This window comes from Limanda limanda, chromosome 23 (assembly GCF_963576545.1).
Source record: "Limanda limanda chromosome 23, fLimLim1.1, whole genome shotgun sequence".
Taxonomy (NCBI): Eukaryota; Metazoa; Chordata; class Actinopteri; order Pleuronectiformes; family Pleuronectidae; genus Limanda; species Limanda limanda.
In genome coordinates this window covers 1,461,740-1,479,875 of record NC_083658.1, presented here as the reverse complement: position 1 = coordinate 1,479,875, position 18,136 = coordinate 1,461,740, and positions in this window count along the sequence as shown.

Below are 18,136 nucleotides of genomic sequence, written 5' to 3'. Positions count from 1 at the left end.
ATCCCCCCCCTGTGTTGACAGGTGGGTCCAGTCAACCCGACCGCACGGCTCTGCCAAGCCGAGCCCCCCGGCCCACCCGGACTGGGAAGGGTATGATCCTGCCCAGTCCGGCACTTTACAGAGAGAGGGAGCAGTGTTTACCAGTCAGGGCTCCCAGCTACATTTTATTGTTTGGACAGAACTCGTGGGCCGGATGGGACTTTCAGAATCTGCCAAACAGACGGAGGTAAAACGGAAAACAAGAGAAAACACAAACAACCAGATTCTCTTCAACTTTAGTAAGTCTCCATAACCCTCAGTGACAGGAGAGTCTCCTCATCTGCTGGGATGCTAACAAGGAGTTGTCTCTTGGGATGGAAGGTATCATTGCTTTTGCATATTTAATTCAAAGCTTTCAGAGGAGACCCGGCCCAGACGACCGATCCTGGACAAACACGTCACTCGCTTCACTTCAGTGTTTTATCATTATCGCAGGCCTGTGAGAAAAATCGAACATTTGATTGGGTCCGCCTCCCGTTTCCATAAAATCGACTTTATCTTTCTCCCGGCTTAAGTGTTCCTCTCCGCCGGCGCCCGGGGCCTGGGCAGGTCCCTGAGTACCACGGCCCGGCCTTGATCCTGTTTACTTAGTATTCCATCAGAGCTCGGAAAGGAGGAGACGGAAGGAGAGAGAGGGAGAAGAGGAGGAAGACGAGGGTGGCTTCCTCACCCCTTCGCCACCTCTCCACTCCGCTCTAAAGAACTTCCACCCTCTGGTAACTTTTCAAAGGCACCAGTAATGGCCTTTGAAGCAGCCATCAAGTGTTTTTTATCCTCCTCTTTCTTTTTCTGCCAGGCTGAATGCTCTGAGGGGTTGGATGACTTTTGGTCTGTGAGTAGTTTATATGAGAGAGAAACATAAAGAGACCGAGGGGTCCCGCTGCCAGAAGAAGAACAGACGTCTTTCTCTTTCTTCTGCACCTTCACACCTTATCTCTCTCCTCTCCTCTTTGTTCTTTTCTTTACACTCCTGTTTTGTTTTCCAGTCCAACGTCAATACACAGACAACCAGGCAGAGATTTATCGTTTTTATGTTGATTTTAGTTTTTCTCCTCCTTTGTTCTACATTTTTTTCTTTACTTTCTCTCCAGCTCCTAGAGCCAAACTCAATAAAACTGGATGAGATAATAGAGAGTTAGGACTAGAAGTTGTAATAGAACATTAATCTTTATATTCATAACTGGAACCTTAATAAAAATGAGCTCTTGTAGAGAGGCGGTGGACAGAGGTAGCAATGATTTGTCTTATTTAATCTCTTTAGTGTCCAGTGTGATACAGTGGAATGAAATGAAAGAGCTCATTACTTCAACATTTCAAAGTCTTATCAAAGAATCCGAACAGTTAGATCATTCACAGATGTGTGTATTTACCAAAATGAAAACTTGCAGATGTAGAAAAGATGTTATTTCAAGTTATACATTTGATATCTATCTCTCTATATATAAACTGATATCAAACCTCAATTACATTTCTTTGTCTTGAGGGTTTCATATCGGTATCACTCGGGCTCTGTTACAGAGACGTCACCTCTGAAGCTCAGTTTACTTCTTAGACTTAACGAGCGAGTTAATCAGTTTAAATCCATTCAATTGGTTTTCAATTCAATTTGCTCTGGTTCTGTGCCCGGATCTTCTTTGGCGAGAGTCTTTATTTTGTCATCATCCTGCAGCCAATCTGGCTAACAAGCTGCGTGCATGAGAAACTGCAAAGTTAGAAAGAATGGCAGGAAGTTCAGATGAGAATGAGACAGCTGCACCAGATTCTGCAAATCAAGAAATCAGCTCATTCTGAATAACTTAATTGACATGAAATTAGGCTAATATTCTCTATTAGACCTGTAAACTAAAGCACTTACTTTTAGCATTTGGCACTAAGCTTGGACTTGATGTTTTGAAGGACATCTTGACGTGTATCGTACGAGTTCCTCTCCAGGTTCAGAACGCAGCTGGAGGACAGTGACACTTTTTATTGTGTAATTATCTGCTGTCGGAGTAAATCACTCGCTCATCAATCTGCACGTCAGACTGATTGTCTTAGATCTGCTCTTCAGTGTCAGGCTGGTTGTCTACAGGGCCTGATGATGGTTTCTGAAGGAGCAGAAACACAGAATATGTTTAAATACAGAAAATAAAACTTCCTCTATGGGGAAAATCTGAGAAAAAGCAGAAAGTGCAGAACAATCCGTCTGACAGTCGGAGGGAATCAGGACTTCTCTGTTTCTCACTCCGTGGGTCACAGAGAGAACGAGTGCGTGTCCTCCTCAGAACGAGGTTTTCAGCTCGTCCTCAGCTCACCCCCCCGCTCCACGTCCCAGGCTGGGCGATGCTCCACCGGGCCGGCGACTTCTAATACGAGCGCTTGTGTGTTTGCCGGAGTTGTGTCTCTCTTTGTGTGCGTGTGAAGGTGATTTCAGCAGAAGAAAAGCGCTTTGTACCGGCTCTGGAGAGGATCTTTCCAGAAGGTTTGCTCTTCTGTAACACTGGCCTTTGTGCTCTTCCTCTCAATTAAAGCAGGGGAGAGGGATTTCTCTTCTCACGCCGCCTGAAATTTACGCTTGATATGAAAAACTTTGACTCCAGCTGAGCAAGAAAGTTCTCTAAGAATTTTTTAGCTCATGAATATCGTAAAGGTTTCTTTTCCCCTTTATGTCCAGAGATAAAACTTTCTACCTTCTACAATACCTGGATTCCTGAGCGGCTCCTCTGGGGCCACACGAGCCTCTCTCTGAAACGCCTGTCCACATATTTGGTTAAAAAGATGGAAAAAGATGTGGTTATGGTTAATAAAAAGAGGAATTTGCATTTAGCTGCAGGTCTGTAACAGTAGCTGATCAATAGGCAACAACTTTGATATTCATTCTTTGATTTAAGGCTCAAAAATATCAAAGATTTGCTCGTTTTAGAATTTGCAATGTGAGATTAATGGAGCGACTAATTCAAGAAGTTTGAAGAAAAGAGAAAACCTATTTTTGAAAACTCTCAAATTTACATTTATATAAATAAGCAGATTTTTCTTATCTTTATAAGTGTTTGATTTACCTGATTTAATAACTTTCCTGCATCACTCCTTAGTGTTTTAGAACGCAATCGCCTAAAGCTGCGTATTATTGATATTTCTTGTGTTGTTCCCCGACACCTTTATGTTGATTTCCATCCCAGACAGAGGGATGAAGACTCAGTAGATATCCTCCTGTGTGAGACTCATCCAGCCCGCGGACGTGTTCCCCGAAGACGGCGAGGGAAAGAGGTGAAGAACAAGCGTAGGAGAACTTCACAGGAGGGAGGTGCTTTCAAAACGCTCCCAGGTGAAGATGCTTCTGAGATGTGAGGAGGGAGGGCGGGCGGTTCAGACAGAGAGAGAGAGAGAGAGAGAGAAGGGAGGCTGGTGGAAGAGGAAGAAAGAGGAGGAATGGATTTGTGTATCCCAGTGGGGGTGAAACTGTGAGCCACTTTCTGTGTTTGGGAGGAAGTGGATTGATTTCTGTGACCTCTGTCTCGCTCGCTGCCAAGTGTGATGAAAAGTCTTTTAACTGGAGGGGGAAACACGGGGGGGGGGGGGGGGCTGGAGGAGGAGGAGCTACAGAGCAGAGTCAGGGAGGTGCAGGCCGGCAGGTGGAGGCTTCAGAGAACACGTCTGCTGAGCTCAGGCACAAACAGCCTCTGCAGAAAATACAGGAAAATGCCAGATTCACTGTGAAGCTGAAGCTTTATCCGACAAAAACACATCATTACTGAGTTTAACAAAGTAAATGTTGTTGTGTTTCCTTAAAAGAGATTTGGGTCATGTGTAAATAACAGTTAGATCTGATTTCATGTCTTTATTTACAAGTTCTCAGCAGGATGCTCCAGTTTCTTAAATTTGTGTTTTACAGACACTCAAATACAAAATGTGTTTTATATAATTTTAGGGAAAATCGCAGCTCAATTTCAAGCAGGAGCATTTGCAAAGAGACAAATTGGGTCAAAGGTGGAAACATTAAATACAAAAACAAATATATAAACTTAGAAATCCTTATTAAACAGACTCTGAGCAGTTTACCATCTCGTCACAGATCCTCCGATTCCACTCGACCTTCCCCTCCTCCACCCGTGTGTTCCTCTGAAACTCTTAAACGCTACACGCCACCGCGGTTGTGTTTCCCTGAACGATACGAGACGCACACGCCCGGAGGCCTGGATGTAAGTTACACAAATTACCTTTAAAGAAAAGCGGCGGCGGCGGGCGTCACAGGTGAAGGTGGACGCCGGGTTTAGAGGCGCCCCCATCACCGGGGGGGGGGGGGGGGGGAGAGGAGGAGAAGCGCTGACCTGCTGCTGTGTCTGGGACTCGCTGTAAATCACAGAGCTGTAAACCTGCTTCTGTCGACGCTGCCCACCCTCATAAATTGGCATCTCCCTGCCTTGCCCCCCCCCCCGTCCCCCTTCACACATGCTTTATGACGAGACGATCAGACCACTAAATGAACGGAGGCGGGGGGGCTGTAAATTGTCCAGGTGAAGGTGGCGATACAGAGAGAGAGGGAGGTTGTTTCGGGTTGACTCTCGACCAAAGGCAAAGAAAAGTGAAGTTTGGATTTTAGGATGAAAAGAGGGAAAAGAGGGAGATGTAGTTTTTCTGATGTACTTCCTGTCTCGTGGATGGATTCACTCCTCGTCTTCAAATATGCATTTTAATGAAGAAGAATAATTGATTGATTTGTTTTGTTTGAAGATACAGAATTCACATTAACATGATCCATATGTTACAGGAAGACAAGTAAGAATTATCTCATTAAACACATTTATATTTACTTTAATGAATGGATTCATTACCACAGTGAATAGCTGCTGGTGTTTCTCCACGTGTCCCCCCCCCCCCGGAGGAGATTTCCTTTCAGTGTCTTTTTAATTAAAGATTCTCATTGAGAACATATTGAAATCATACGTCTGGCGGCTGCAGGTTTCAGATTACAGGAGGATGTAATGAAAGGCCGGAGAAGCGAATCAAACAGCAGCATTATGAGATAAACTTTAATTCAATTCAACTCCCGCAGGACTCGCTGATTGATCAGACTCGCACACGCGTGTGTTAAACTGCTTCCTGTGTGACGTGGTTGGAAGTCAGAGTTATGAGAGCTGATTTGCTTTTGTTGTGTAGCAGACACACACACACACACACACGCTGCGTTCCTCTCTGTGCGGGAGAGGAAATTAATTTACCTACGGGACGATTGTGCTCACGCAAACCGTTTCCAGGAGCCGTTCCTCATCCTTTATGGAGCCATTTAATCAGGAGATAGACAAACTCTGACACGCGCTTCAGACTGATGACAGCGTGGCGCTCTCTTCTTCATGGCTCCGGCCTCGCGCTCAGGGTCGGCCTCCTGCCGCTCGGGCACTTTTTCCGGGAGTTGGTTTTCGGCGACGGCAACACAACTCGTCGGGTTTTCAGCAAATTCTAAAATCCTTGAAACATCCTCGCAAATCCAGAGCGTTTAGCTGCTGACGTTTTTTACATTTCACGTTCTTGCAGGAATCACCGGTACTGTGGGAATTCCAGCTGCATGTGTGTGTGTGTGTTGTCATCCCTGCTCACTCACACATGCATAATTGTGTGTTTGCATGGTTGTGTGTTGTTTGGCGACCAGACGGGTCCTCCCTTGTGCCTAATGGAGGGCATGTCCTGAGATTTGTGGCCCTGTCGTGTGCAACCAGGGGACTGAGGCGTCAATAAGCAATCGTCTGCTTGGTACCACAAACACACAGACACACACACACAATCACACACACACTGGAAGATGTTGTTTTCGCACAATGCTGCCTTTTCCATTTGTCGTAGTTATTTTGCCTCCTCCACATTTCCTCCTGGATGCAGTCTCTCTTCCTCTTCTTCTTCCCAGCTCCTTCTGTCCTTCCTTCTACTGTATGCACATTTCCCTGTTACTGTATGATACCTGCTGAATCCATAAATAATATATCTCTGCCCTCAAATATGTGAGTCTGCGTTTTCCCCCCGGTGAACGTGTGCGTCGCTGTGTGTGTGTGTGTGTGCGTGTTGTGTTTGTAGCAGAGATCTCCAACTCTCCTGGGTTCAGCTAATTAAAACATCTCCTGTCTTAATTTCCTTCAGATCGGCTTCACACACGAGCGGCTGAGCAGCGACGACTCGTCAGACTCGGGCTCAGTCGCTGGCGTTCGACACAGTTTGTGTGTCGTTGTTGTGTGTCTGCCTGTGTGTGCCGCTGTGCTTTGTGTGGAATCTCACACATGAGCTCAGTGAGTCTGCAAAGAGATTTCCTGATTACAGGAGTAACCCAGATACACGGAGAAGCACAAAGTCACTTTCTCCATCGCCACCACGGGCTGACATCTTCTCGACCTCTTTACCCGCGATGAGGTGAGCGAGCATCGGCGCCACTTTCAGGAAGTCATCAGCAGATTGACGTGCATGAACGCCGTCGGTGGCGTGTGGACGGCGCCCTGTCATTAGCGCCTGTTCTCCCTCGTCCATCAGCTGCTTTACGGCACATTTCACTCCCAACTAGGTCATTCAGGTTTTCTTGGCAGATGGAGAAGCCCGAGCAGCTCTGCAGGCCGGGGGGGGGGAGGGTGGGACCGGGGGTGGGGGGGTAATGATGCACACACTCGTGCTTTTGTACGCAAGAAGCATAATCACACTTCTCCCAGCGCACGCCACTTCCTTCTCTTTGGCTTCCTCTCTCTGTTTGCACTCGTCACACATGGACGCTCTCTGATTCTTCTTCCCTCTCTCTCTCCCAATGTCAGACTCACTTCGCCGCCTGTGAAACACCAACGCCCCCCCCCCGCTGCGACAGACGCTCTCTCGGGGTGGAGCAGGCTAATCACGCCGCAGCACCTCTGGCAGGGCTAATTAAGCCGGCACATCTGTGTCTGACTCCACATCTGGGGCAGGTGGCAGCGTCGCCTGCAGGAAACTGAGACTCCAAGGGCGAGCACAGACTTTTTAAAAGAGTTTTAAATCTTTCTTTGGCGAAAACCAAGTCATCCAGACTCGGCTTCACCCGTATTTACCTCAACAGAAATGTCTTTTTCAGCAGAAAGGCCGTTTACACTTGATCCAGATTCTTACGTAACCAACAAACTCTCCTCTCTGTCTCTGGGAATGGATTCTGATAAATAAAAAAAGAGAATCGTAAAGCCTTTCCACCTCCTTCCTCCTGCTCTGGTTTCAACCCTCTCCTGGCTCCTCTGCTGAATCCTGACACACAAGTGAACCTCTCAAACTGGAAATCTCTTTCAAGATGGATTCTCAAGTCTCAATCGTGCCGCCGGGGAATCGGTGGAGGTTTATATCCGAGTGAAATCAAGTCAGACGTGGAGACGGAGCGGTTGGAGCTGACAGCTCCGGGTGTTGAATCAAAGCCAGGAGGAACCTCAGGAGGCTTCAATTACACACAACTCTCCTGGGCACCAAACACGTCTTTATTTGCCCTTGTGATTTTGATTGTGAAGTAAAAATGATGAAAATAAGCTTTTCTTAAATGTCATGTGGAGCCAGAGAGACTTTTAAACTGCCTCTAATCGTCTTAATGTGGATCTACGCCTGTTCTGCATCACACTTTATTATCTCCCTTTCATTGGGAAATTGTTTTGGGATTTTTCTATTCAGACGCCGTCTCCCGGCTGATTGGTCGTGACCCTGCAGCCTTCACAGCTCCTCCCCCGGGGCGCCGTGACATCCCTGTAACAAGCAGCTTATTGCAGTGTTATTGCCCGAGCATCTAGAAGCTTCCAGGCGCCCGAGGGCACATGTGATGGCGCTGACAGGTCCCGGGGACTCGAGTGTCACTGTCAGCGAGCCGGCGGGTCGGCCACATGCCGCTGTCACAACGCCGCTGCGAGCAAACATGCCTGTTTGTTAATGGAGGCAAATCGTTCCCACGCTCGTGCATATGCAAACACGAGGATGTGCACGGCAGCACGGCGTTGGCGTGGCGTACATGCCCGTGCAGAATGACAAATAAAGTGTTATTCTTGCTGGAACACACACACACACATAAAACACACACACAGGAGCCGGTGAGTCCTCTGGGATTCGCTGACAGCTCTGCCCTGAGCTTCCAATCCGTCTCTGGGAGCCTCACACACCCGCTGCAATTACTGCTTCCTGCTGACTGCACCTGCACAACATAATTGAGAAAGCTACTGGGGCTTTGTCACTTAAGGTAAAGATGTAAGAGGAAAAAAAAGTGCCCCGGCTATAAGCTGCGGGTGTTTGAGCTGGAGGGAGGAAGGTCGCTCTGGACTGGGATCCTCCTCTTCCTCTTCCTCCTGCTGCTCGCTGGCTTTTATTTCCACGATTCCACAAAGTTTAACCTCTGCAGATGATTCCCTCTGAACGTCAGATATTCCTCTCTCGTCGTTTGCCGTTAATTCTTCCCGAGTCGCTTCTAATGATCAGAGATTTAATTAAACTCCGATGCTGCAACTCGCTTCTTCCTGAGACCTGAGGATCCTGAGAATTCCTCCGTCTCACTTTAATGAAACCAGCAGCAGGTCGTTGTCTGTAATGAGGAAATTGACTTGGATCTCATTACACGTGTTGAATCTCAGGCCCATACATCGTGAGGAGACGCTTCCAACTGAAGGAAACAAACTTAAAATAACAAATGCCTCACGCTAAAGGGCCTTAAATGGACTTTTTAAGCAGTTGCAGGTCACGAGTGTTAAACTCTGCGACTGACGTCACTCCTCCTGATGAATGGTTCTGCCAGCGGTGCCATTTAACTCCTGGCAACCAATTATAAAGCTCGGGCGTTGAAATGAAGTTGACTGGTTGAAACGGCCGATCTCTGTGACAGCTTTAATCTGGCAACACTGCAGTTTGCTTATTTCCATCCACCTCCCTGTCGTCACCGCCCGGTTTCCAACCAGGGAAACCAGACTGATGGAGGAAATTCATTAAACTGAATTATTAGATTGAAATTGTAATTAACGGTGTTGGAAAGTTCAATTTGCTTTTCAATGAGCGACTATTTCTTGGGGTGGTAACTTCCTGAGGTCTTGTGAAGTTACTGGTATTGTCTTGGACACCTGCAATGTTACAATGGATGTGGACTCCAGGTCCGGAAAGTGAAGCCAACGCAGAAGTGCTTTCTCTCTCTCTCTATCTTTTATTCCTCTTGAATTCCCCCTTTAGGCCTCTCACTTCTTTATCTCCAATCCCACTTTACTGGCCTCTTGACCCTCAGCCTCCGATAGTAAAGAGCCGCAGCAATTACAGATACGATAGAAAACTGTCACGTCATGGGATAAAAAGGGGAAACCCTCCCCAGAACAGTGTCAATACAAACATGTAAGTCATCAAAACTTCCCTTTGAAGAAGTAGACCTAACAAAGAGGGGGTTTGTCTTATTCCTGACATGCTCTCTAACAAGGAACCCCACTAATCCCTGCTAAGTGAAACTAAGCTCTTGATGTGTTTGCATGTTAAAACATCTTGAAGCTTCTCTTTGATACACTTGAATTAGTCCAACTTAAGAACCAAGTTTCCTTTTTAAGACCAACACTCCAGACACCGCGGCGCCAAGGAATTCATTTGAAGACACAACCAGGAAAGTTGCAGCGTATTTGCTCCAGTAAAGAGCTTCAGGTTCTTTCTCTCATTATGTGTCAGTTGTGCCGACTCCAACGTCGTGAAACATCCTGAAGCAACTTCTTTGTGTCTGTCCTCATATTCATATTCACAGAGCTGCTGAAGTCAGTTTTATTTTCTCTCTCATGGCGTCGTCAGAATCATCTGACGGGAAACTTTAAAAGCTCCCGGCGTCCTTTTGTGAAAAGCACAAAGAAACACAGTGAGTGAAATCTGTAGTTTTATGTAAAGTAAATATTAATAAAGCGAGAGCATCTGAAGCTGTGATGCTGCTCTTCATGTCACGTCCTGGAGGAGGTGAAACAGTGATGACTGAGGTGAAATCATTTCCTCATCACACTGAGAGGTCTCCTCTTCACACTGATGACCTTCATCATGTCACTCAGAGGTGACACATCATCATTCCTAAAGTCTCATGTTGGTATTTTTATTTATTAGTATTCATATTACTGCAGAGACAAAGTAGAACCCGACTGATTTAGTGCTTGGTTGATTAAATCTCTGATGTGAGCCTTTCACAGACTTATCAGTTTCCAGATAAGAAAACTTTCACTTCACAGAAGAAACTGCAGCAAAATTATAACAAATTGTACTTTGTTACTATAATTCAGATTTTAGATGATTCAAATCATCCATTCAAACTTTATGAAGATGTTGACAAAGTCTGTATCAGTCGTAGTAGTTTGTAACTTCTTCACTTTGCAGATCAACAAGATTCATTCTCTCGTTTCTTGTGCATATTTCAGATTTTAAGATCATCACTTTGTTCTTTAAGCCAAAGGTCAGACAGGATTGTCTGTGTGTGAATCAGAAAGCTCAGTTTAGCGTCTTCCTACGTGAACCAATCAGACGCAGCGTGCAGGCTCCTCCTCCTCCGTGGTCTCGGCGCTGTGGTCAGGTGGTAATTACTCACAGCAGCTCCCGAGTTCATTACCGCCCCGATGAGCAATAACCATCCCTCAGTTAGCACGCCGGGCGCAATAACCCGTTTAATTTCATAATCATCGATTGCTCCGGATGGCCACACGGAAAGGCCAGCTCCATTTTTATTTATTCATTTATTTATCTATCTATCCGTTTATGTGTTTTCATTATTATGTCCTGTTTGGTGGGAGAGCAGGTTGAGTTGGAAGGAGAGGCAGCGGCGAGGGGGAAAGAGACTGACTCACACACACACTCTCCTGCTGAGTGTCTGACAACTCACTGGCTAATTGGTGATACACACACACAGACACACACACACACACACACACACACACACACAGACACACACTGAGGAACCAAACACTCGACCGGCCAAGAAAATCATCCACACTTTTCCTCAGCTGACAAGCCCGGGCCAGAAAACGGTGTCTTACTTGGATTTTACGAGGTTACGATGAGACACACAACACAACACAACACAACACGCTCCTTCTACACACACACACGCCTGACAACACACATGACGTGACCACTCATGCACACAACCTCCCTGGAGGTTTCAAACGGGACCAGCAGCGGTTTCTAACTTCTCTGTTTTAGCCGTTCCCTCAAACTCCAGAGAAGCTCGGACGTGGAAGCGACATGTTAGAGGATGAAACATGAGAATAAACACAAACCTGAATAAAAAATGTATTTATTTTATAAAAATTGTTCCAGAACTAAAAAACAAACTTCAGAATCTTAACATCCTGTTCTTATGAATCCTTAAAGAGACGAGAGCGAGTTGTAAAAAAGGAAAATGATTCGACACACACACAGTAAACACAAAAACAAATCACCCTCCGTCCTCGCCGCTCCTCACCGTGTCATCAGCACGAGTCCTGACTCATCACGCACTATTCTCACCCCCCCCCCCCAACCGCCGCCACACGGGTCTAAATTATTGGCCTCTTTTTAATAAGGCTATGGATTGTTTGAGGAATGGCCGCGCCGCTGCTGTTGATTATATCGAAGCCAGTTGTTTTATATCCTGCGAATGTCAGATTTCTGCTATTTACATCCCTCAACTCCCGCACGCCGGAGAATGGTTATTGATTTTGCCGGAGATGAATGGAGCGGCCGCGTGGAATTAAACCAAAAAGACAAAACGGAGAGAGGAGGAGGAGGGAGTGGGAGTGGGAGACCTGAAAGAGAAAAGGAGAGGAGGAGGAAAAGGAGAATTAGACGACAAATGAGACTTTGACTGAGGTCAGCGTTTGTAAATTCAGTTCCGTGTCCATCTTGTAAACAAAATGATTTTCACTCCTGGCAGCGTTTCCTTCATGGGACTGGGATTCAGATCCAGAGTGTTTGAAGCTGCTGCCATGTTTCCATCCCACTGCCTCACCTCGACTACAGCACGAGGGCCAGAGCCAGACGGAGGATTCATCTCAGCGATCTGGGATTCGTTTCAGTTTATTTGTCAATGAATTCATATCGTAATGTAGGTTTTTAGTGAAAATACAGTTTTGGCAGCTTCTAGTTTCCCATGTTTGCAAGAAAATAATGACAAACTCTTCATTTTTCTAAACTTAACGTGACACTACTGGTTTGTTTTAATCTGCACCGACAAATTTTTTACTACGCGGATAATCCCGGTGGTTTTAATTTCCATTTTCAGAGCGTTTTATAGATTTGTTTCTGTCAGTTTTACGGCTGAACATTTGAGCCAGAACATGGAAACAAATCCATTCTTTGCCTTTTGTAATCAAAAATCTCATAATCCGAAATATACATCGAATGAATCATGAGTCCTATTGAAAGGTCTCTAACTTTGTGTTTTGCTTAAACAACTCTCAGCTGCAGTTGTGCACCTGGAATCTGTTCTGTGTGAGAAGGACAGTTTTCCATATAAAGCTTTTTACATCAACATGAGCTGAGATTTGTTTCAGTATATTTGTCAATGAATTCATATCCTAATGTAGGTTTTTTAGTGAAAATACAGTTTTGCCGGCTTCTTCCTTGAGTTTCTAGTTTCCAGTGTTTGCCAAAACGTCTTTAAACCGACAAACTCTTCATTTTTATAAACTTAACGTGACACTACTGGTTTGTTTTAATCTGCACCGACAAATTTTTACCACGCGGATAAGCCCGGTGGTTTCAATTTCCATTTTCAGAGCGTTTTATAGATTTGTTTCTGTCAGTTTTACGGCTGGACATTCGAGCCAGAACATGGAAACAAATCCATTCTTTGCCTTTGTAATCAAAAATCTCATAATCCACACTATACATCGAATGAATCATATTAAAAGGTTTCTAATTTGATGTTTTGCAGTTGTGCACCTGGAATCTGTTCCGTGTGAGAAGGACAGTTTTCCATATAAAGCTTTTATACACATCAACATTTGCTGACTTGTTATTTTCTCCCTGAGCTTCTGGGAAATTATTTATTTTCCACCATGTTCTGTCTTTTTTGACGGAACGTTTGATAAAATAATCAAGCGAGTAATTAGCGTAATTTAATCTACAATGGAAGCAGTTGTTTGCTTTTTCAGAAAACGATCATAAACGTTCATGAAACTCGGGCGGCAGTTCACCTTCTGTTCGGCTGCAGCAGCGGCAGCGGAGACAAATAGTCAACAGGCGGAAAATGAAACAAGTTCCCGGAGTAATTAATTTTTGGAGTAAGCTTTTTTATTTTTTTCACGTTTGTGTTGTGGCCAAAGCTGGAGGAAGAGGAGGAGGAAGAACAGGAGCCGGAGAGGAAACGAGAAGGGAGGGAGAATGACGTCAAAACAAATGAAGGAATTTTGTAGAAAATGTGAAGTCGAGCGGAACGAGAGAAGGATGGGGGGAGGAAGGGAGGAAGGGAGGAAGGGGGTGGGGGGGGGTGACCGGGTGCAGGAGATGAATGACATTTTGGATTCTCTCAGCAATAAAGCGTCTCCCCCGACTCCGGCTGTCTGGGTTTAGATAGAGGCCGTCACACTGAAGGGCTCATTTGCCTTTCAGTTGCTCATTACATCCGACCCCAACTTATTTCCTCCACTGGGAGGCCCGTTTCCCCCCCGGTCCTCCGACTGTTAGCGTGTGTGTCTCTGTGTGTGTGTGTGTGTGTGTGTGTGTGTGTGTGTGTGTGTGTTTACATGTCGTGCATCCCTGCTCACATACAGGATGTCTCTGCTTGGACGGTGGTGCTTTTGTTTGTATTTTTTTATTTCAAGGAGGCAAAGTGCCAGTATGGACAGCATCTGTTGTGCATTGTGTGTCTGTGTGTGTGTGCACATGTGTGTGTGTTTCATTATCTCTCCGGCACGTTGTGTTTGTGACACCCCACTTCACTCCGTACACAATTTGCAGGCGACTGCTGTGCTCCGAATAACTCAAGTTTGAGGATCTTGCACCACACAAACCATAATGTGATTTATAAAGGTAGAGTGAAGCTAAATGCACTTGAACAAGCACAAATACACACACAAGCACACACACACACACACACACACACACACACACACACACACGGCATGCATATTTACACCGAAGGCGTGTCCTTTCTCAGCTAGGATATTGAAACGCACAATCCTTACGGCACAAATGTTCTCGAACCTTCCTTCATAATGATTTCTCCCATATGGTCTCTACTAATATTCAGCTTGGAGCCGACTCACTTGAACTGACACACACTCTCAAACACACACACACTCACACACACTCACACACACACACACACACACACACACACACACACACACACGCAGCCCTTCTGTGCTACATTAACTACAAACCTCATTTCCCCACAAAGAGAAGCCACCGGCTGAAAATTGGCTGGGACGAGTCATTAAACCTGTGTCTGACTCACAGACACACACACACTTACACACACACACACACACACACACAGACACACACATATCTGTTATACAAATGGCCTCGCCCCCTCCCACCTGTGTCAGTGTCGCAGGTGACGTCCTGTCGCCTGCTGAGAAATGATTGCTCTTTTGATGGAGGAGGTCCAGAGCTCACGTGTGTGTGGTGCGGAGGTGGAAGTGCGACACTCAGTGTATTTCATGATGTGTGAGTGTGTGTGTGTGTGTCTGTGTGTGTGTGTGTGTGTGTGTGTTGTGTGGAGAGATACATGGAATGATAAGTGATGGGGGCTGATTGGCTGCAGGGGGGTTAGGATGCACGAGAGAGATGGAGGACGGGTGTAGATGGAGGAGGAATAAAGACAAGTTAAAGGATGAGGGAGAGGAGGAGATTGAACAGGGGAGGAAGAGGTGGAGAAGGAGGAAGAGGAGGTGGAGGTGGAGGTGTGATGAGGAGCTCCAGTAGGGGTGGTCCTCTGTGAGCATGAAGGGGAAGACCCCCTGCTGGGAGATGATTGATGGATGTGACACCCTGCTGGTCCTGCATCAGCCGCCCGGAGCTCGAGGACAATCTGAGGTCGGGTGGAGGCAAAGAGGCAAAGAGGCAAAGAGGCAAAGAGGCAAAGAGGCAAAGAGGCAAAGAGGCAAAGACCCAGACTTCAGCCTCATGCAGCTGAACTCATTTCTTCAACGAGTGAAAACACAACAACCCGATATCTGTCACATATTTCCTCTGTGACTGGTTTGATTATTCCGAGGCTCGGAGCCGCTCCAGCACAGGTGCATGCTGGGACATTCACAGGAGGTCACGCTGACCTTTTTATTAGGTCTTTGAGCAGCTCTATATATATATGGACTAGCAGTGCATTAAAATGTGCATAAAAGCTTTGGAATATCATAAATTTGACATTCTCCATGAAGTGTGTGTCAAAGTTTGACCATTTTATGAAGCAAGGACGACCTGGACTTTAATCTGGTTCATCAGTCGCCTGCTGGGTTTGACCTTTTTTCTCCGTTTGCACTGAAACGCTTCATTTCCTACGGAGCCTCGTCAGCACCACCTCAGAACCCGTGTGTGACGAAGAGGAGGAGGAGGAAGAGGAGGATGAGGAGGAGGATGGTGATGGGGATGAAGGCTGGTGGGATCAGTAATAACCGTCCATTGATGTGGTCCAGGCTCAGGGGTTTGTTTGAAGCCAGGTGTGTGGGAGTGTGTCGGCTCAGGTGTGTGTGTCTGTGTGTGTGTGTGTGTGTGAGTGTGTCTGTGTGTGTGTGTTGTGGCGTCTATGGGATGGAAGTGGAGGAGTTTTCAGCCTCACTGAGGAAGACGCTGTGATGCTGACAGCTCAGAAAATGCTTCCAGTAACGAGAAGTGAGTTGAGAAATGATGTGAAAATGTGAGTTTTGTGGTTTTAAGAAACGTCTGCAGCTTCGTCTCCTTTTGATTCTGACAGCGAACATTTGTTTTATCATTTTTCAGACTTGTAATCCCGGTGTTTCCCGTCAGATTTATTAAATGCCACAATGCAAAAATGTATTTCTGCACTTAATTGACCAGATTTCCTGAGAATTAATCAATTAAAAATCAACCATCAAACCAGAAAGTGTAAAAACGGACAGTGGAAGCATATATATTAATTTTTTTTTGTTAAAATAAAACATCTGAAACCGACAAAAACAAAATCCTGTTCACTGCCAGTGATGGAGACCACGAGTCTAATGAAGAACTGTGAGGTCACGTCCTCATCTTCAGCAGCGAGTGTGGAAAATAAGAAAAGTAAAAAACCAACCCAGTAAAAACATGTTTTTCTGTCGACATGCTGCTCTTGTTATTCTACCTTTTGCTTTATTTATTTGAAACGTATCGATCCGGTTTTCCTGAAGCGGTTTCGTGTTCACTTCGCTCCGCTGACCTCTGCAGCTGCGGTGCCGCCCACTCAGGCAGCCATTACGGCTCGGAACGCAGAGGTTACTGCCTCTTCCACTGTTTACATGTGTTTACTCTGATGCCTGGTTGCTCTTCAACTCCATGTTCTGACTGAAAGGACGTAATGCTCTCCGGTTTCTGATCCTGTCTGTCATCTGCATCTTCTGGATCTGTTGAAATCTAGTTCTCATCTCATTATCCAGTTGTTTTTGAATCTGCAGATACATTTGTGTGAATTTTTAGTGATTGATAAAACCTGGAACCGGAGTTTTTACTTGTGCAAACAGAACAAAGGGTCTGAAACTGCAGCAGGAGGATGGAAGCATGAATCGAGAATAGAATCCAGAGCAGAGGCAGGAACGTGAAGGAGAAGAGATGAAGTGAGAAATGAGAACAAGCACAGCTCAATATGTCAGCGAGAATAGGAGAGCAGGTAACCGTCTGCCTCCATCTCTCACTTCACGGCTGGATCAGAAACGGGCGCCGCAGCCAAAACCCAGCGTGCACGCTTACGCCCCCCCCACGTCTCTGCCTGTACCCGTCCTGCATTAATCACTGCAGCGTTCTGAAAACACAAGGAGAAAGAGGAGGAGGAAGAGGCTCAGTCATTGTTGCTCAACTCCGCTCCAGGAAGAATGGTGTGAGATGGGATTAAGTTGTAATTCAATTTAGGGAGATTAAATTCAGCTGGAAAAGCAGCTTGAAGCGACGCCAGCAGCAGGAGTGGGTTCCACAGCGGAGAAGGAAAACGCTCCTCAGCAAACAGAGCATCATCATCACCAGGGCGTGCACGGGCTGCCAGCTCATTATTAGTCCTTCTAGTCTTTCCTTTCATTAACGCTGATTATCTATTAGTTATCGTGTCGGGCGCGTCATCAAAGTGAATGTGGAAACTGAGTCTCTGGAGGAGGAGTCACTGGAGGCTCGGCTCTGCTCTGCTGGACTGATGGAGATAGAAAAACTCTCAGGAATCGTCGTACGCAACATTACAGCCGACAGCTTTTTATTCCTTCTCTGTATTTATCTGCTCGTCGGTAGCCATGGTTACGAGTGTTCTATCCCCATAACTGTTTTTGTTCATATCGATAAACGGCTCGTCAGATCTAATGTCTCTATCGTGGAGGTTCTGGTGAAATCTAGAGAATCAAAACCATCTGGAGAAGGTCAGACGGAAAAAAAAAATCAATGCTGGTAAAAGTACGACTGAGAGGTCTGTTGTTAAGCTGCCTTATCTCCATGGTAACGAGCTTTGATATTAAAGGTTAGAGGTTTTGTTTGATTTGTCGTGTTTCCGATAAAATCAGTGTGCGAAGAAATGCTCGTAAATATCAAGTTGTTTCCAAGAGTTTAAAGATCAGAATCTGAAAAAAAAAAATACAGCCTGACTGGCAGATACAATATCACACACACACACACACACACACACACACACACACACACACACACCAGGGCTGTCAAGTGGACAAGGCCCTATGTCACCCGATGCATTAACGGGGAAAATGGCAACGGCTCAATACTTACATTGTCCACGGCTGAGCCAGAGAGAGAGAGAGGGAGAAAGAGAGAGAGAGAGGGAGAAGAATGGAGGGAGAGGGCCGAGGCAGAAATGGATTACTGGGAACAGAGAAGGATAGAGAGAAAAGAAATTAGGAAAAAAGAGAGATGGAGGGGAAGAGGTGGAGAAGATGGATCTGGACACTTTCGAAATGAGCCCAGAGAAAAGAGCATTTACAGTAGAGCAGGTCCATATGAATGCTAATGCTGCGTCCCCCCCACTCTCACAAAT